The sequence below is a fragment of the Gorilla gorilla genome, chromosome 15, assembly GCF_029281585.2.
Source record: "Gorilla gorilla gorilla isolate KB3781 chromosome 15, NHGRI_mGorGor1-v2.1_pri, whole genome shotgun sequence".
Lineage (NCBI taxonomy): Eukaryota > Metazoa > Chordata > Mammalia > Primates > Hominidae > Gorilla > Gorilla gorilla.
The window spans coordinates 75,000,095-75,018,638 of NC_073239.2; the positions used below are offsets into that span (position 1 = coordinate 75,000,095).

Sequence of the window (18,544 nt, forward strand, 5' to 3'; positions counted from 1 at the left end):
GCTCCTTCGGATTCACTTAAACTTTTTCACCTTCCCAGCTACAAACGCTGAGCTCCAGTGAGACCAGGGACTGTGTCCTGCGCACCCCCATGCCCCTGTTCCTCTTATTCTCATTTCCTCCACCACACCTGTGCTCATTATTATACCAGCTACCATTGGCTGGACCCCAGTAGCTGGGTGCCAGCTCTGTGCCAAGTATCTTACACACATCTCACACAGCTCTCAAAAGAACTCTGCTGCTATCCCATTTGACAATGGAGGAAGCTAAGGAAGAGCGGGGTTCATGGGAACATTCTAAAAATACTAGATTCGAACTGCCTCCTGACTTCAGAGCTTTTTATTTTCCGAGCTGTCCGTTTGTGTTGGTTTGCCTCTGGGTGCATTCCCTCAGTCGACCACTCCCTCTATATTGAAACAGTCCTTTCCATTGGCTTCTGTGACACCACGTTTCCCCTCACCTCTCTGGCTGCTCCTCCTCAGCTTCTCTGGAGGGTCTGACTTACTCTACTTCACCTGTGAATTATAGTAGTTCCTCAGGGTCCAGTTCCAAGCCATTATCCTTGTCCCTCTGACCTCGCACCCTAGACATCATCACCGACTCCCATGGCATCGTTACCATCCAATGCTGGCTGCAAAGCTCACAGTTCCAGCTCTGCCTCTCCTTTGAGCTCCAGACATTTCTCTCCTTCAGTGTCTCTCATGTACCTCAAACTCAACATAACCAAAACTGAACTCGTGATTGCTCCCTCTCCCCACCCCTACTCTTCCCCTAACTCAGGTTCTGCCCTGCTCTCTCTCATCGCAGGGAGAACACCCCTACCTGCACACCTGTATCATCCAGAAACTAGGAGTCCCCTTTAACACTACCCTTCCCTCGCTCTCAAGATCCAGTCGGCCACCAAGATCTTTTGATCCTACCTCCTAAATTACTCTTGAATCCATCCACTCTTCTTCCTGTCCCAGTAAAAGCCATCTTTCCTGTTGCCCAGTCTATTGTGACAAGCTCCTCACTGGCTTCCTCACATCTATTCTTGTTACTTCTTCACTCCACTTCCACTCTTTATATAGCAGTCCTTACAAGACATCCTGCAGCCGGAGTGATGCCTTTAAAATTCAAGGAGAACATTAGCATATGTGCTATTCTATCCTATTTTATGTGCCATTCCATGGCACCCATGTGCTATTCCACGGCACCCCATTGCTCACAGCATAAAATCCCAAACCCTCACCCTGCACAGCAGGGTCTTGCAGGGTTTGGTCCCTGTTGGTTCACCAGCCCCCACTGCACTTCCTGCTGGCTCCAGGCACAGTGGCCTTCTCTGAAGTCTTCAAATACTTCTTCCTGCCCCCAGCCTTCATAGATCAATTCCCTTCCTCAGCCCCTGCTTCCCTTCTCTATATATCTCGGTTCATAAACACATTCCCAGGGAAGCCTTCTCTGACCCCCATCAGGCCAAGGCCCCTGGTAGAAGATCTCTAGCCACCTAATATCCTTTATAGAACTTGTCATAACTTAAGGACTGGGGATTACTTGATGAATGTCTGTGCCTTCCCCACCCCAACTAAGATGCAGGTACCATGAGGGCAGTCCCTGTGTCTGGGAGCACACTGTCTTCTCTGGCATTGCATGATCCTCACTAAGGATCCTCGCCTCACCTCCATAACTTCCGTTAGTGGAGAATGTTCACATGTGCTACAGGTCACGTCAGTCACAACCCCATTCCGTAGTGACAACCACACATGGGTCTTTAGGTCACGTTTTTCACTTTTCTATACCATACAGTGCTTATAAATATTCTATCACATGCTGGATTTTAAGCTCTAGAGGGACAAAAAGATTTAGCTTCTCTGAGTTGGGATGTTAAGAAAATAATATTTAGATTTAGTGCCCTTGGTACCTCTCAAAGACTCTGTGGAAAGTATTTAATCTACTATCCCCATTTTACACATGAGAAAACTAACACAGAGAAAAGCAAAATAACTTACACAAGTGGTGGGGCCAGAAATCAAGCCCTGATCTGTTGGGTCCAGAGCTCAGGGTCAAGTAGAGCACATGAGTGATGGCAAGGACAGTCTGTGACTCTGCCTGTGAAGTGGGGAATGGAGCTAAGCAGGTTTTGTGTGAATGATCACATAAACCTCCCACTTCTCTATGGAGACTGGTAACACACAGATTCTTTGGCATTACCACGGCCACTTTCCACTCCTTTCAGTTTCTATGTTGGCCAGCTGAGTGATGGGAAAGGCTCTGAAGTCATACTGAATAGGCAGTGAAGATTTAGCTGCCTGCAAGACTATATCTATACCGTTTCTTAACTATATAATATCCAAGGACATCGTTTCTTCTTCCAAAAGCAATTATGTGGTAATGTCACTTGCCAGTGAAACTACCAAGGCCTACAGTAGTACATATAATTTGTATGTGATGGTTTATGCACAAAGTACTACGTTGCATTGAAAATTTGGATATAAAATATAATGTTCCAGGCCAGGCACAGTGGCTCATGACTGTAATCCCAACACTTTGGCAGGCTGAGGCAGGCAGATCACCTGAAGTCAGGAGTTCGAGACCAGCCTGGCCAACATGGTGAAACCCTATCTCTACTAAGAATACAAAAAATAGCTGGGCTTGATGGCAGGCACCTGTAATGCCAGGAGAATCACTTGAACCTGGGAGGCAGAGATTGCAGTGAGCCAAGATCGTGCCACTCCAGTGTGTGCAAGAGAAGGACTCTGTCTCAAAAAACAATAATAATAATAATAATAATAATAATAATAATAATAATAATAATGTTCCATACCTCACCATTTAATTTCATTTGGGTTTGGTTCAGGGCAACCAAATATGCTCATTATTTCCCACCTGTCCTGGTTCAGACCATGGAGTCACCCTCTCCCTTACACCTGGATTTCAAGAAAGGCACACACTATGCTGCCACTGCTAAATAAAGAAAGCCATGTAAACTTTCATAACTTCACTCTAATAGCTGCAGTGACTGCCCCAAGCCCTGAGGACTATTCAAGCCATTTGCTAATGTGTATGTCAATAGTCTCTATTATAGACAGGAAAATAAAGCGCTAAGAAAATGTATTTCCAATTTGATTCTCTATGGGGCCACATTTCCTCTCATATATTAATTCTGAGACAGAAAGCAACAAATATGTCCCAGGCCAGATAGCTGTATATATCCTCTACTCACCACGTGGAATGAAACAGCATTCAGTTAGACTTTTCTACCATTTAACAATTAGTTTCAAAGGCTTATGGAGTACATAAAAGTGTGCTAAATTTATAGGAGAAGATGAGGTAGAATAAATAGGGCTCTTTCCTGGGTGTCAGGATCTTACAGTCTTAAAAAGATAACAGATACAAATCACTGTAATATGAGGCAACACAATTACCCTATATTTAATCAGCTAGTAGCAGAACATCTTTCAGTGTCATGCAAATGGGAAATATTCCTTACATCCTTGCTCAAAGCTCAGTCCACAGACCAGCAGCATCAGGGAATCATCTGAGAGCTTGTTAAAATGCAGAATCTCAGTCACCCCCCACCCTACACCTCCTGAATCAGAATCTGCACTTTAATCAGATGCCCAGATGACTCAAATGCTCAACAGAATTTGGAGAAGCACTGCTGTACTTATTTGGTACTTAGTCACTCCTACCAGGAACAAACTTGATGGAGGCTGACTTCAGAACAGGGACTTGGATTTTTATAGAATAAATGCTTAATACACTGTTTTAAAGTGAATCTCTAAGGGATTTGTTTTAGGATTTAAATGTACAAAATATGATTCAAAAGCTCAGCAAACTACATGGTCCTGCATTTTAATATCCTGTAAGTACTCAGACCCTTGCCTGAAAGGCTAAAGGATTTAAAAATAAAGCTCTATTCGTAGAGGTGAGAATATTTTCTTTTAATGTGTATTAAATTGACCTTGCAGAAGCCACTGGAGGAGACGGAAACTTTTATCCAGAAGTTCAACTTGGTGATAATTTTTTAGAGGGAGTGCCACCATAGGAAACCAAGATGGGATTTCTCCCAACTTAAGAAGAGCTGCTGAATCATAGAATCATAAAATTTGAGCACAGAACAGATCTTAGAGGTTATTCTCTCAGCTCTGCTTCATTCCCAAAGAAAATCATTCTGCAGTACTTCATATCTATAGTATCTTTATCAAATGAGTTCCAAATTATTCATATTCACCAACCAACCAATCAACCAACTTACATATACTGTTTGATCTTCTTCTGATACCTTCAAAATGCTGATATACTTGTTCCTTTACAAAGCCCATAGTTTAATGAAAGGAAATGAAAGCTCTTAGCAAATAAAGTTGTATTAGTTATGTCCCATGAGATGCACAGTGAAGAGATGCTTTAGGAGGAGAAAGGGAACCATTGAGACAAGGTGATCAGTGAGGGCTTCATACAGCTGGAAGAAATCTTGGAGATCAGCAGTCCCAGGTCTTCCTTCATACTAAGGAAACTGAGGTGCAAGGGGTTAGGCATGTGGCCAAGGTCATAAAGCAAGCCTCTGGCTGAAGTAGAGTCAGAAACCAGGTCCTGACTAATTCCTTCTACCATGCCACACAACCCCTCATCAGTGTTGGCTCTCTAAGGCAAAGCTTGCTAGTTGTCCATTGAAACCCATTCTCCCCTTTTTCTCTAACAACAAAACCCTAATCTGGTCATGGGTTGCCTACCTGCCCTAGTTTTCTAGTCTTTTGCAGTTAGATGTGGCCCTGTGACTATGTTTTTGCCAATGAAATGTTAGTGGAAGTGATGTGCAACTCAGGGCCCACACCTGAAGAGAGTAAGTTTGCCTCCTTCACACTCTCCTTCCTTCCCACCAACCATACCCCAGACATCAACAATGCCCTACTAGGTGGCAGAGCACAACTTCAGAAGGACCCTGGATCCCTGAATGATTTGTGGAGCAGAGCACCTACCAATCTGGAATGCTTACCTCACACTTTTATCTGAGAAAAATAATAAACTTCTCTCTTCTTTAAGGATCTCAAACCAATATAGTATATAACCTATGTAATATAACTAGAGTGATATTAAGTGAAATTGTATAAGAAATACAATAAGAAGTATAATGCTTTCCTATTTAAATAAGAAGTACCTGTTGGCATTGACTCTTTGACCTGGCTCAGTGCCTTGCACATATGAGTAGAGATAGAGATTTTACAGGACACTTAGGTACTACGCAATTTGTTAAGCAGTTTACATATGCATTAAATTATTTAATCCTTACAACAACTTTATGAACTATTGTCTTCAATTTACAGATGAGGAAAATATACAGCTTAGAAGGATGAATTAATTAAGTCATATAACTAGTTAGTGTTGAGTAGAATTCAAACCTAGGTGTGACTAGCTCAAAAGGTGGTACTCTTGTCTAAAATGCTATCTTCCAAAGGGTGTGTGTGTGTGTGTCTGTGTGTGTGTGTGTATTTTGATGGACAGAGATCAAGTGAATGAAATTAGTGTGGCAGGTAGATGTAGTGATCAAAATGCTGGACTGAGAGACAAAAGACCAGGGATTCTCACAGGCTATAACTCTGGGAAAACTATTTAGCTGCTCAGGAGCTAAGTGTCCTCTAGAGTAAAAGTGTCACCTGAACCATATGATCTTTAAAGACAAGCTCTAATAGTCTGCAGCAAATGTGCAAAGACCCAGCTGTCCCTTACTCACTACCACCTATGCAACCACTCTACTTTCAAATCAACAAGAGAGAGGACCTTGCTAGAGAGATAGGTTAGTAAACCTATTTGAGTACGGCAACACAGGAACAGTATAGTATGAGAGTTCAAACAAGCAATATAAAACAACCACAGTACACACAGAAACTCAAATGCATGGAGCTTCAGCGTGTCATAGGTTGTTTACTCTTTTTCCTGTTCAAATCTAGTTTTCACTTTTTCTTCAGCAAAGGAAGATAGTATAGTCATCCCCAGTATCATGGGAAATTGGTTCCAGGACAACCCTTGGATACCAACATCTGAGGATGTTCAAGGTAATGACATAAAATGGTGTAGTATTTGCATGTAACTATGCACATCTTCCCATATATTTTAAATCAACTCTAGATTATTTATAATACCTAATGTAACATAAATGCCATGTAAATAGTTGTTATATTATTTAGGGAATAGCAACAAGGGGAAAAGTCTGTACATATTCAGTAGAGATACCTTTTTTTTTAAGTGAAAGCAAGTTTATTAAGAAAGTAAAGGAATGAAAGAATGGCAACTCCATAGGCAGAGCAGGCCCAAGGGTTGCTGCTTGGCTATTTTTATGTTTATTTATTGATTATGTGCTAAACTCATGAATAATAAGGAGTGGATTATTCATGAGTTTTCCAGGAAAGGGGTGGGCAATTCCAGGAACTGAGGGTTTCTCTCCTTTTTAGAGCATACAGGGTAACTTCCTGACATTGCCATGGCATTTGCAAACTGTCATGGCACTGGTGGGAGTGTCTTTTAGCATGCTAATGCATTATAATTACAGTATAATGAGCAATGAGGACAATCAGAGGTCACATTCGTGGCCATCTTGGTTTTGGTGGGATTTGGCTGGCTTCTTTACCACATGCTGTTTTATCAGCAAGGTCTCTGTGACCTGTACAGATATTAATGCAATTTTTAAAGAATATTTTGGATCTTCAGTTGATTGAATTCACAGACACAGAACCCACGGATACAGACGGCCCACTGGACTAATAATTGCCCCAGAATGAAAAGGTAGGGAAGTCAGCATTTTTCCACCATTGTTTTTCATTGCAGAATTGCTCATAAAGCAGTACAATTAAAGAAGTAAGCACTGGAATGTTCTATCATAGTCCACAGAATAGAAAGAGAGATGTTGGGAAGAGTCTTAGGGACAGTCCTTAAGGATTCATGAAGGAGGTGGCTGAATCTTATGACAAGAATCTTTAAATGCTGAACCATGCGGTAGACAGAGGTAGAAAGAGCAGACAGTTTAAGGTTGAACAAGTAATCTATCCAAAAGATGCAAAGAGAAGGTCCTGTGGGGTTTAAGTGATCATCAGCAGAGAGCTGCATTAGCACAGGTCAGGCTAGGCATCTTCAGAAACAGGAGAAGCCTGCATAGCACATTTAAATGGCCCTTCTGGTGTTGTATGTTTCCCAGGGTCTGTATAGATCTGGGAAGGCCTGCTCCCAGGGGACCTGAGGAATGCCAGATTCAAGGCCACTCCGCCAAACACTCTGTGCAACCCCAGACAGTGATATCACTGTAGAAAGGGGGGCAAGATTTCAGAAGAGCCTGGCAAGGATGCTAAATTTCATCAGAGTGAGCTCTAATTAAAGTCAACATTTATGACCAGTATGCATTCCCAAGATCTAGAGAATATAGATTCAAAATGTCCCTTCAGCTGCTGCCTGTGGATAGGGTTTCAAATGGACTATTGGAAATGGTTCAACTAATACTTAACACTAATCATCTCAAAAGTACCTTGTAAATACCAGTTTATACCACATCATTCACCAAAAATGTGCCACTGAAAACCCTCTGAAGCAGCAATTCTCTCTTTGTATGGCATTTATGGAGAATTAATGACCAGCTAAGTCTGTGGACTTTGATCAGAGCCAGTAGTTATTAATGCATAGGAAAAATTTTACACTCTTGTTCATTTTTCCAAAGGTATCATCCTTCGATGTGTGCAGCATACAAAGCCCTAGACACTGCGTTATATGTGAGCTCCCTGTTTTTTTTTGAGCAGACTGCTAGACTCTCTTGTGACTACAGCTCCAGATTTCAAGCAACTGAAAAGCTAAGTAACAGGATCTGTCAGGAGGATGTTTACAGGTTTAAGCCATGTTGTCAATACGTAGAAAATAAAGTGAGATTCAGACAAACTAAAACACAAAACCACCCTAGAACCTGCAAAAAGGAGAAATGCTTTCATGTCTTCATATTAAGTCCATTGTATTATAGTCCGTTTTAATCAATATTGGATTCATTTTGGATCTTATTAATATGATCACAATTGTCTTTACTTCTACTTTTCCTGAGCTCTACTTTATTCACTCTTTCATTTGTCTACCTACACTGAAAAGACTGAGTAATTAACTCATCTCTAGACTCTCCTAAACAAGGCAGCATTAATGAGTCAGCTTTGCTGTTATTTCCTCATAACTCTTTGCCACAAAGAAGGGAATCCCATGTCCTTGGCTTCGTACTCCCCTACACTAATTTCCCTCTTTATTCTAACTCGTGGAAGGCAATTTGGTCCTAATTCTAACAGACAAATTGACTGCCATAACCAAAGACTGGTTAAGATCTGGTAGGGATATAAAGACTTTGAAAATAACTTTACACTTTATTAACTGATGGTACTTTGAAACTGTGGTTTGATCACTAAACACTGTGGCATTTGTAAGTCTTAGACCCAGATACTGCCAATAAAGAAAAACTAAGCATCTGTGACACTGACTTTGTAGATTATCCTCCCCAAACTGTGCCCATTAAATCTGTATTAAAAGTTGTAAAAATAAGACAACCAGATGGAGCATTTCTAAGTGTATGATTTACAAAATACCTCTCTGTCTGAAAAAGGTCACTACTCTTCAGAAGCAATGAAAACCAGGGAGAAAAGGTATCTCTGGGGTGTTTGGGCTGGCACAGGGCTTTTCACAGTGTATGTACAGCAAATGCACAAAGGGAAGAAGTTTTTAGAGTTCCCAGATTCCCAAACTGCCTCTGCAATCACAAGCAATAATGCTTGTGGTGGTCACAACAATAATGCTTTATTCTCCTTATGTCTCACCCCTCCAGGTCCTCTCGGCTGGAACCACTGATGCAGCCTTGGCCTACCTCAGTTCCCAAGTTAAGGGTGACAGAAGCAGCCTGCATCAATAGCCCTGCTTGAGCCCCTCAGCCCAATTTGGTGAGCCTTAGAATAACATCACATTCCAGATTCCATGCTGAGATCCAACTCCGTGAGGCTCCTCCTCGACTAGCCCAGCCAGGCCACACTTAAGGAGGAATCTAATCCATCCCTCTCAGCCCTGACACCCTAGCCCTGGGCTGGCTCAGTCCAGAGCATGCAGATTCTCCTGAATTTCAACCAATTGCCAAGTCTAGGACGAGCGACCTTTCCTGACCTCCAGTTCACTGGACAGTCCTTCCTCCAAGGTGTGATCTTGACACCCCACCCACCAGAATCCAATTCCTATACCTCTAGTCCTCCTCCTACTAGTGATAACCATTACCGTGTAAAGCCACACACGGGCCACTTCCAGCCTTCCCACCACCTTACCGAGCCCACCTCATTGCCTGCCTAGAATCAATCCTTTCTGAAATCAGGACTGACACTGTAGCTTTCCATCAGACATTATTTCTGCTTTCCCTGCTATCCTCTCCAAAGCCAGAATCTGGTTAATCACTTTCCTCAAGAAAGGATATTTCTGAGAGTTACAGGAGAAATGAAAGCCATGGGTCCTGATAACCACTGAATGTAAAGGCTAGTGAGATAAAACGTCAAATATGACTATAGTTTCGATCGTGTGGGGTTTTTTGCAGCACCTTATGAATATTCCACAGATCCATCTCTGCACCAAAAGTCGTGTCAGGGAAAAGGGAGGCAGGGCTGCTGCATCACATTCTACTTCAAGTAAATGTCTCCCCTTGGAGCTGTGTAAGGCACCAAGTACACAGCCTATGAGGCAGCCTTCAACTTGGAGGTGGGGGTGGCCAGGGGATGAGCCAGAGGTGGGGTTAAAGTCAGAATCCAGCTTGCACTGGGCCCTCTGCTTATGTTATCTCATTTACTCCTCACACAAGCCCAATCAGATCAGATTTACCCATTTTATCTTTAAAAAAAAAAAAGCAAACAAAAACTGGGGCTCAGAAGGTCTAGCTTCTTCAAAATCACTCACTTAAGAAGAGCAAAGGTGGCTGGATGCAGTGACTCATGCCTGTAATCCCAGCACTTTGGGAGGCCAAGGGAGGAGGACCACTTGAGGCTAGGAGTTTGAGACCAGCCTGGCAACATAGTGGCACCCAGTCTCTAGAAAGATAAAAATAAAAATTAGCCAGATGTGGTGGCACATGCCTGTAGTCCCAGCTACTTGGGAGGCTGAGGTAGGAGGAACACAAACACAGGAGTTTGAGGCTGCAGTGAGCCATGATCATGCCACTGCACTCCAGCCTGAGTGATAGAGTAAGACTCTGCCTCCTGTCCCCCAAATAAAGAAGAGCAAAGCTGAGAATTGAGCCTAGCGCTATTAGATTCCAACACGTGGGCTCTATGCATTAGCTACAGTGTCTTCCCAGGAAAGGCTTAACAGAAGAAACAAGTAGAGGCATGGAGGATAACTAGACGGCAATGGAATAGAGAAGAAAGCAGCCAGCAGAGTCCAGAGCTGCAGAGTCAGGCAATGGAAGAACTGAAAAGGGATGACACATGCAGCAAATGATATTAACAGAAACAGTGACCATTAAATGTTAGCTATGTGCTGGGCACGAGGCTAAGTGTTCTAGCTATATTAACTTTTTTAATCCTTACAGCAGCCCCCAGAGATAGGCCCATTTTACTGATAAACACAAACTAAGTCTCAGAGAGGTTAAATAATTTGCCTAAGGGCATACAGCTAGCAGGGAGCAGAGTCTGGGCTTGAATGCAGACAATAAGGCTCCATAATTTGCAGCCCCTCCTGGGAGGTTACTGAAGACCTCAGCAAGGGCAATTTTAGGAGGGTGGAGTGATCTAGCCAATTTGCAGCTTGGCCATGAAGGGGAGAAGAAAAGTAAAGAGCAGTCACTCAAGGGGGTATACTAGCTCCCTGGCACTGCTGTAACAACACACCACCCTCAATGTGGCTTAAACAATGGAAATTTATTCCTCAGTTCTGAAGAATACAAGCCCCAGATCAAGGTACTGGCAGGGCCATGATCCCTACGGAGCCCCTAGAGGAGGTAGAGGAGGGTCCTTCCTTGTCTCTTCCTGGCTCTGGCAGCTCCAGGGGATCCTTAGCTTCGGGGAACATAACTCCAATCTCTACCTCAGTCTTCAAGTGACCTCCTCACTCTGTCAATGTGTCTCCATGTCTTCTCATGGCGTTCTCCCTGCATGTCTGTGTCTGTGTCGAAACGTCCCTCTTCTTATAGGGACACCAGCAATGTTAGATTAAGACCCATCCTAATGACCCCATCTTAACTTGATTAAATATATGAAGACTTTATTTCCAACTAAGGTCATATTCACAAGACCCCAGGGTTAGGACTTCAACGTATCTTCTGGGTTGGGGGAACCAATTTGACCCATAATAAAAGCCATAGGTTCAAGGGGGAGAGTTTTTCAAGATAAAGATGGGAAAGAAGATTCATGCGTTCTTTTAAAATAACATTTTATTAAAGATCAGTAGGCAGGTCATGGTGCTTTCCAAATAAGCAGAAAATCTGATTATCTGCATCCCAAGAAAGCTTTGCAAGGCCTGGTATATCATTTTTAGAACTCTGCTTTGATTTAATGAGTTGGAGAAGGACATGGCTGAACAACTTTTGCCAGGAACACTTTGGTACTGTCATCTATCACAACCTCCCAGCTCATGTCTTCCTTGATCAATAAGAAAGCAAAACCAATGCCCATGTCAAGCTTCATGGGTAGCTCTCAATCACACAGACTGACAGAGGCAAGCAGTGGCATAAACAATAAAACTAACAAACAGAAACGTTCCACCTGGCTGGAATTTGGTCTGTTTTTTAATTGACATTTTTCTTAGGCAATTAAAAAATGAGTTTGTAATCTGTTTATATCAAATGGAAATAGCAGTGAAAGGAAGTAGCTTGGAAACAGCCAGATTGCAAAAGGAAGCCAGCCTGGAAGTAAATGGCTGGTGTAGGTAATACGCACACTTTTAACAAAGATTTAGCTATACTTACAATATCAACAATAGGTTGAGCCAACACCCAAAATGTTGGCATTAAAATTTTGCCTTAACAATTCCAACACAAGATTATCATATCAAGAAACGGTCACTTGTAATATTTATGCATTCATTAACTTTTCTCAAAACATTATTACCCACTCCCTGAATAGCTTAACATAGGATCCTAAGTAAAACTCTAATTAGAAACACCTATAAAGAATAAGCAGAAGATAGTTGTCAGTGTTTCTAATGCCCTGAGATACCTCTGATTCTCACTATCTTTGCTATTTAAATTCACAACCACTGTATTCACTACAATATTAGAGGCAAAAAATGGCAACTCTCAGAGGAGGCAGAAGACAACATTATCAAGGAGTAAGAATGCTCTTAAACACACAACTATTTATACAAACGGATGTTTTTCTATTCCAGTAAGTCAATCAAAGACTACATTTATTCCAATAATGTTGATACTTTGAAAAACTCCATTCCTACAGTTAGCACCAGAGTAATGTGACAAAGAATGTAAAACATTCCTTGGAATGCACGCATTAGAATTCATAAGAATTTATAAGAACTTACCAAATTATTTTTATTGCTTGCCATATATGTGATATTGTGCTAGGTGCCATTGATTTTTTGAAAGAGCGAGGAGTAATTCAGAGCCAAAACAGATAAATGATATTGTTGATCAAGCAGGGTTAACACTATTTGGGATCAAAAAAATGTTTCACAGAAAGTATGTTGTCAGCCAGAGTACAATTCACTCTTGAATGCATCAAATAGAGCCCCCTGATGGTTTCAGAATTTTTTCAGAGTACATCTGGGTAATGCTGGATCTTGTAGGATGAATTCTTACCAAACGATGCCATTGACTTAAGAGAATCTGGCCAGGTGTGGTGGCTTATGCCTGTAATCCCAGCTCTTTGGGAGGCCGAGGCGGGCAGATCACGAGGCCAAGAGATTGAGACCATCCTGGCCAACATGGTGAAACCCCATCTCTACTAAAAATACAAAAATTAGCTGGGCGTGTTGGTGGACACCTGTAATCCCAGCTACTTGGGAGGCTGAGGCAGAAGAATTGCTTGAAACTGGGAGGCAGAGGTTGCAGTGAGCCAAAATCGCGCCACCGCACTCCAGCCTGACCACAGAGTGAGACTCCATCTTAAAAAAAAAGAGAGAGAGAGAGAATCTATCTGCATGTGTTGCCTATGATGTGATTGCAGCCTTTCATTCTTTGGAGCCTTGAGGCTCAGGGAGATACCTCAAATCAGACATGGAGGCTAAACCTACCAAGCATCATAATTATTTATCATATTCCTCGAAGAACCTCACTGATTTCCAGTTTCCCTTGAAAAATCAACACAAATGGTGAGTCTTTGTAGGTTCTATGCATACTGCAAGTATACAGCATACCCTCGACAGAGCTTCTCTTCATGCCTACACTGTCCTTAAGAATGAGCCTGTTTCATTACCTAATTTATTCTTTACTGGAGGAGAGAAATTAACCAGCTCCATGAAGAGATGAGTGACTGCATGACTGCATTTACACAGCAATGTGGCTCCATGTTATCACCACTTCCTACTACTATGTCTGTGAGTAATCTCTTCCTCTTAGGTGTGGGCAGGGCCTGTGACTTGCTTCTAATGAATAGAATATGACAAAGATGATGGGATGTCACTTCCATAACTGTTACATAAGATTGCAATGTCTGCCTTGCCAGCAGATTTTCTCTCTCATTGGCTTTGATGAAGCAAGCTGTTGTGAGCTGCATTGTGGTGGGGTCCACATAGCAAGAAACTGGGGGCAGCCTCCAGCCAACAGCCAACAAGAACCTGAATCCCTCAGTCTTACAGCTGGCAAGATACTGAATTCTGCCAACAACCATGTGAGCTTGGAGGCAGATCCTCTTCAGTCAATCTTAGGAGGAGCCTCCACTGATTCCTTAAAGCTGAGATCCTGGCGTGGGGGACCTAGCTAAACTAGGCCTTGCTCTTCACATTATTTCATCATTAGAAGCTTTTCTTGCCATGTTAGTAGCCTTGATCATTCATTTACTTCGATTAAAATGTGCACTAATTTTTAGAAACTTCCAGGATAATTCTGCAACTGCCAACAGCATGTGTGTTTAGTGGTCAATCCTGGTAGTACTATCTCAGCATGTATAAACATGTTATAATGTGTCACAGCCATGCCACAAATCCTCTGCCTCCACATGCCAGTTGAGAAAGCCAGTCCTGTTCTTCATAGTTACCTTGAAGAGTAAACAGGGAATCCAGAACAGGTAAATCTGTAGAGACAGAAAGCAATCTAGTGGTTGCCAGGGCTGGGGCAGAGGAGAATGGGGAGTAATTGCTTCATGGGTACAGGGTTTTCTTTCGGGGTGATGAAAATGTCTTGGAGATGGATACAGGTAATGAATGCAAAACACTGTGAGTTTATTAAACACCACTGAATTGTACACTTTAAAGTGGTTAGTGGTTAATTTTATGTTATGTAAATTTTACCTCAATAAAAATAATTAATGTTATAAAAAAATAAACAGGGAGAAGGGGGAACCACGAAGGCTTTGAAGAGTTCGGAGAAACGTTTTTAGCCAGAAGGAAGGTCAGTATGTTCGCTTTTCCATGAGGAAAAACCAAAAACAGCTGTACTGCATACTACTTCCAAATACTATATTTCATGGATCTTGAAAGGTCATGGATTATAAGATTTACTGTTGACATTAAGTATATACACTAACCGCAAGACTTACCCATGATTTTAGAAACATCTAAGTGTGAAAATCATTTGTATTAGACTCAAAGGAAAATACTATCACAAATAAAAATGTGGTTACTACTAATTTTAGCAGATCCATTTTGCTTGACTAATCTACAATGTAACTTAGAGTGACCTGATACAAAATGGAAAAAACATAATGTCAACTAGGGAAAAATGAATAGAAAAAAGACTGGAAGAGAATAGGCCATTTGTTTCCTATGCATAGAGGAATTGTTGGTGAGTTTTCCCATCTTCTTCAAACACTTTTGAAATACAGCAGGATGGGGTTTCTTCACCTTTTATCTGCTTTGTACCCTTCCATCTTCTAGCCTAAGGCATCAGGATTATACTATGAGAGGTGGACACTACAGAAACAGAGAGGGTTATTTGTCTGAAAGTTTCATTTATTTATTCAACAAAAATGTATTGAGAGTCTGTTACATGGTAGGTACTGTTCTAGATACCAAGGAGACACATGTGAATAAACAAAGTGTCTGCCCTCCTGGAGCTTCCAATCTAGTGGGAAGAAAGGGGCCTTCTTAACTAAGCAATGCAAAACAGGACTTAGTGGCTGGTTCACAAAACTACAGGATGAAGCTGGAGTCCTGGGAGAGATTGGTGAAAGAAGTGGGGAGGCAGACCAAGAAAGAGGGATTTATGAGAATCTGTGTAAGGACAGCCAGCATAGCCTAGAAGGGAGATGGTTGCAAGACATTTGCATCATTCTGTGGCTTCCAAGTGTTTGTGCGGTCTGCTCCAAAAAAGAGTTCTTTATGGTGGTGGACAGAGCCAGAGACCTATCCACTTGTTCCTGGGTGTAAAGCCAGGGTTATATAGTTTATCCAGATGTTTTTGCTTTGAGTATATCCAGCTTCATAGCCAGAACAAACAAACAAATAAACCAAAATGGGGGAAATGGATGAATACTAACACCTGCCTTACTCCTTTTAGCCAACCAGGGACTTGCTTTTAGGAGGTGATAAGTCATTATCTGCAAAAATGATCACCTTATGAAAATATGTAAAATAAGAAATCCCAAGAGAAGTTGAAAGTTCAAGTAAGGAAAAGAAGAGAAAGAACAAGTGAAAGAGAGTGTCACATTTCTCTTTGGAAAGTGCTGGCTCTTTGTGAATTCTAATGGATGGTATGTCATTGAAGCACCATTTAAGTGACCTGAATGATTCTTCTTTTCAGGATGATAACGGATGTGACATAGGTGCTAGGGGATTAAGAGGAAGCAAGAGTGTGAGTTAAGCAGATACTGAAAAGATATCCTGTAAAAGCTTTTAGTTCTTTTTATTATTCACATCCCTGAAAATTGATATATCTGCAAACTGACTACAAAAATCAACTTTCCACGATGGGAGGAATTATCAGTTAATTCTGTCTACCCCCCAACCCCCCTCCAAAAAAGCTTTAGTTGCTGATGCTGATGTTTCTGCACTAAAGGAAGCATTAATATTCCCACCTTAAGCTTTATATATTGATCACTATTCAATGACTAGAGTAATTGCCTACACTTGAAAATGTTGTAGTCTTGAAAGATGTTCTTTGCTTCTCAGAATGCCACATCCCTTGTGCTTGTCATGATTAGATAGCATCATATTTGCCTTATTCAGCTGAAACTAAGACATCTCACTAGCCTAATGATGCCTACCTGACAACCAATGCATTTGGGAATGAGCCTAATGATCTGTCATTTAGGAACACAGAAGTGGATTTCAGAGTACCAGGAAAAGAGACAGTGACAAGATACATTCAGCAAACTACACTTGTTTCTCAGCCAGCAGGCAAAAGTGTTACCAGGAAAGTGTTCCAACTCTTGGAACTGAATTGATATAACCAAAATAAAGCTATCAACTTTTACAGCTTAAAGAAGACTCTAGGCCACGCGCGGTGGCTCACACCTGTAATCCCAACACTTTGAGAGGCTGAGGCAGGCAGATCACCTGAGGTCAGGAATTAGAGACAAGCCTGTGCAACATGGTGAAACCCCATCTCTACTAAAAATACAAAAATTAGCTGGGCATGGTGGTGCACACCTGTAATCCCAGCTACTTGGGAAGCTGAGGCATGAGAATCACTTGAACCCAGGAGACGGAGGTTGCCGTGAGCAAGATCGCGCCACTGCACTCCAGCCTAGGTGACAGAGTGAGACTCTGTCTCAAAAAAAAAAAAAAAGAGAGAGAGAGATAAAAAGGACTCTAAAGATCTATAAAGATCTAGTCCAAACATCCCCTGACCATCATCAGTTCATGATCTACCTGAAGATATCAAAGACTTACCTGGAAGATCAACAAGATCAAAGCTAGTATTAACTTCCAAGTTTCTTCTTTCCACAATTACTGACATTTCCATTGAGATAAGAAACATCGTGATATCCACTTCCACCCATGCATGTATGCAGTGTACGTTCATTCATTTATTTTAGTAATCAACAATCACTTATTGAGCCCTGAAAATGTGCTATATGCTATGATAGATCATAGGCAATACAACCATGAATATGGCATAAATTTTCTGCCTTCAAGTAGCTCACAATCTCATACGACAGACATTTAAAAATACAATATAACACTATGAATAAAGGACTGTACAAGTATAAACAAGGAAGTAATAGATTAATGAGAATTCTCCCAAATAAGATGACAGTTTCATCTGATAGGGAACAATGGGTAGGCCAAGGGAGAAGTTGGAAAGGGAATTCCAGACATAGAGACCTGGATACGCAAAATCTTAGAAACATGAAAGAACACTGCATGCTCAGGTTAAAAAGAGTTTAGTGGCAGGGATATAATGTATGCAGATGGCAAGAGAAGAGGCATTCAAAGGTAAGGTTATAGGAAGGGAAATTTGACGTACAGCATCAAAGGCCATGCAAAGGAAATTCATTTTATCCTATAGGTAATATAGGTAGCCAACACAAGGATTTCATTTAAATGGGACCATGCTGTCTTATTCAAATTGATCATCTCTCAGAACCTGTTATAACACCCATTCACACCATAAATATTTGTTCAGTGGAGTTGCTGATACTCAATGAACATAATAAGATTTGTGTTTTAGAAAGATATCTCTGAACACAGTGTGGAGAAGGGACTGGAAATAGAGGAACTGCAAGCAAGAAAGAACATCAGTAAAGAGGCTCCTGCAATACTGTGGGCAAGACATGATGCTGGCTGAAGGCAAGGAGGATGGCAAAGAAGGGTAAATTGAACAGTCACTCTTAGGAGACAAAATGAATGGGGCTTTGCTACTGAGTGGATGCGAGAACCGAGTGAAGCAGAGAAGAATTAGAGATGGCACCCAGATTTCTAACTTAGACAATGAGGGTTCCCAAATGGCTCAGTTTCCTTAACAGCTCAAAGAGGAGGAAGAAGGTGATAAGCTCCAGATCGCATGCAGGTGGCAAGGCTGTACTTGAATAGGGGTTAGGTCACCTCTTCCTTTGAGTCAAAAAGGAAGGTGGGCCCAAATACACTGGGGGGCCCAAATACACTGGGGGGTGAGCACAGAGGAAAAGTGAAGGGGTTTCTACATGCTGACCTCACATCAGGCCCCTTTTTACAGATGAAAACAGTAAAGGCTCAGAGCAACTAAGAGTCACCCAAGACCACACCATAAATTAATAGCAAGGCTAGAGCAATAAGAAGTTTCCCCATGGCTCCTCCCACAATATTACAATGTTTCCCTTTACAAATTAGGACAAGACCAAACACTTCAATTTCCTGGACATAAAAATGGCAAGGGGTTCATCTACAAAAACTAAGAAGAACTGTGTACAATCAGGCCTTTCACTGTTCTGAATGTCCAGCTCTTGGCAAAAGCACATTATGGAGAAGAATGGGGTATCCATCCCCTCAAGCTTTTAT

The 18,544-nt window shown here is 41.7% G+C and overlaps 1 protein-coding gene across 1 annotated transcript in view; it reads right to left on the reverse strand.

Annotated features, from left to right (window-relative positions):
* ARMH4 (armadillo like helical domain containing 4) overlaps positions 1–18,544 on the reverse strand; it is a 146,950-nt gene that overhangs the window by 46,614 nt on the left and 81,792 nt on the right. The window lies entirely within an intron of this gene.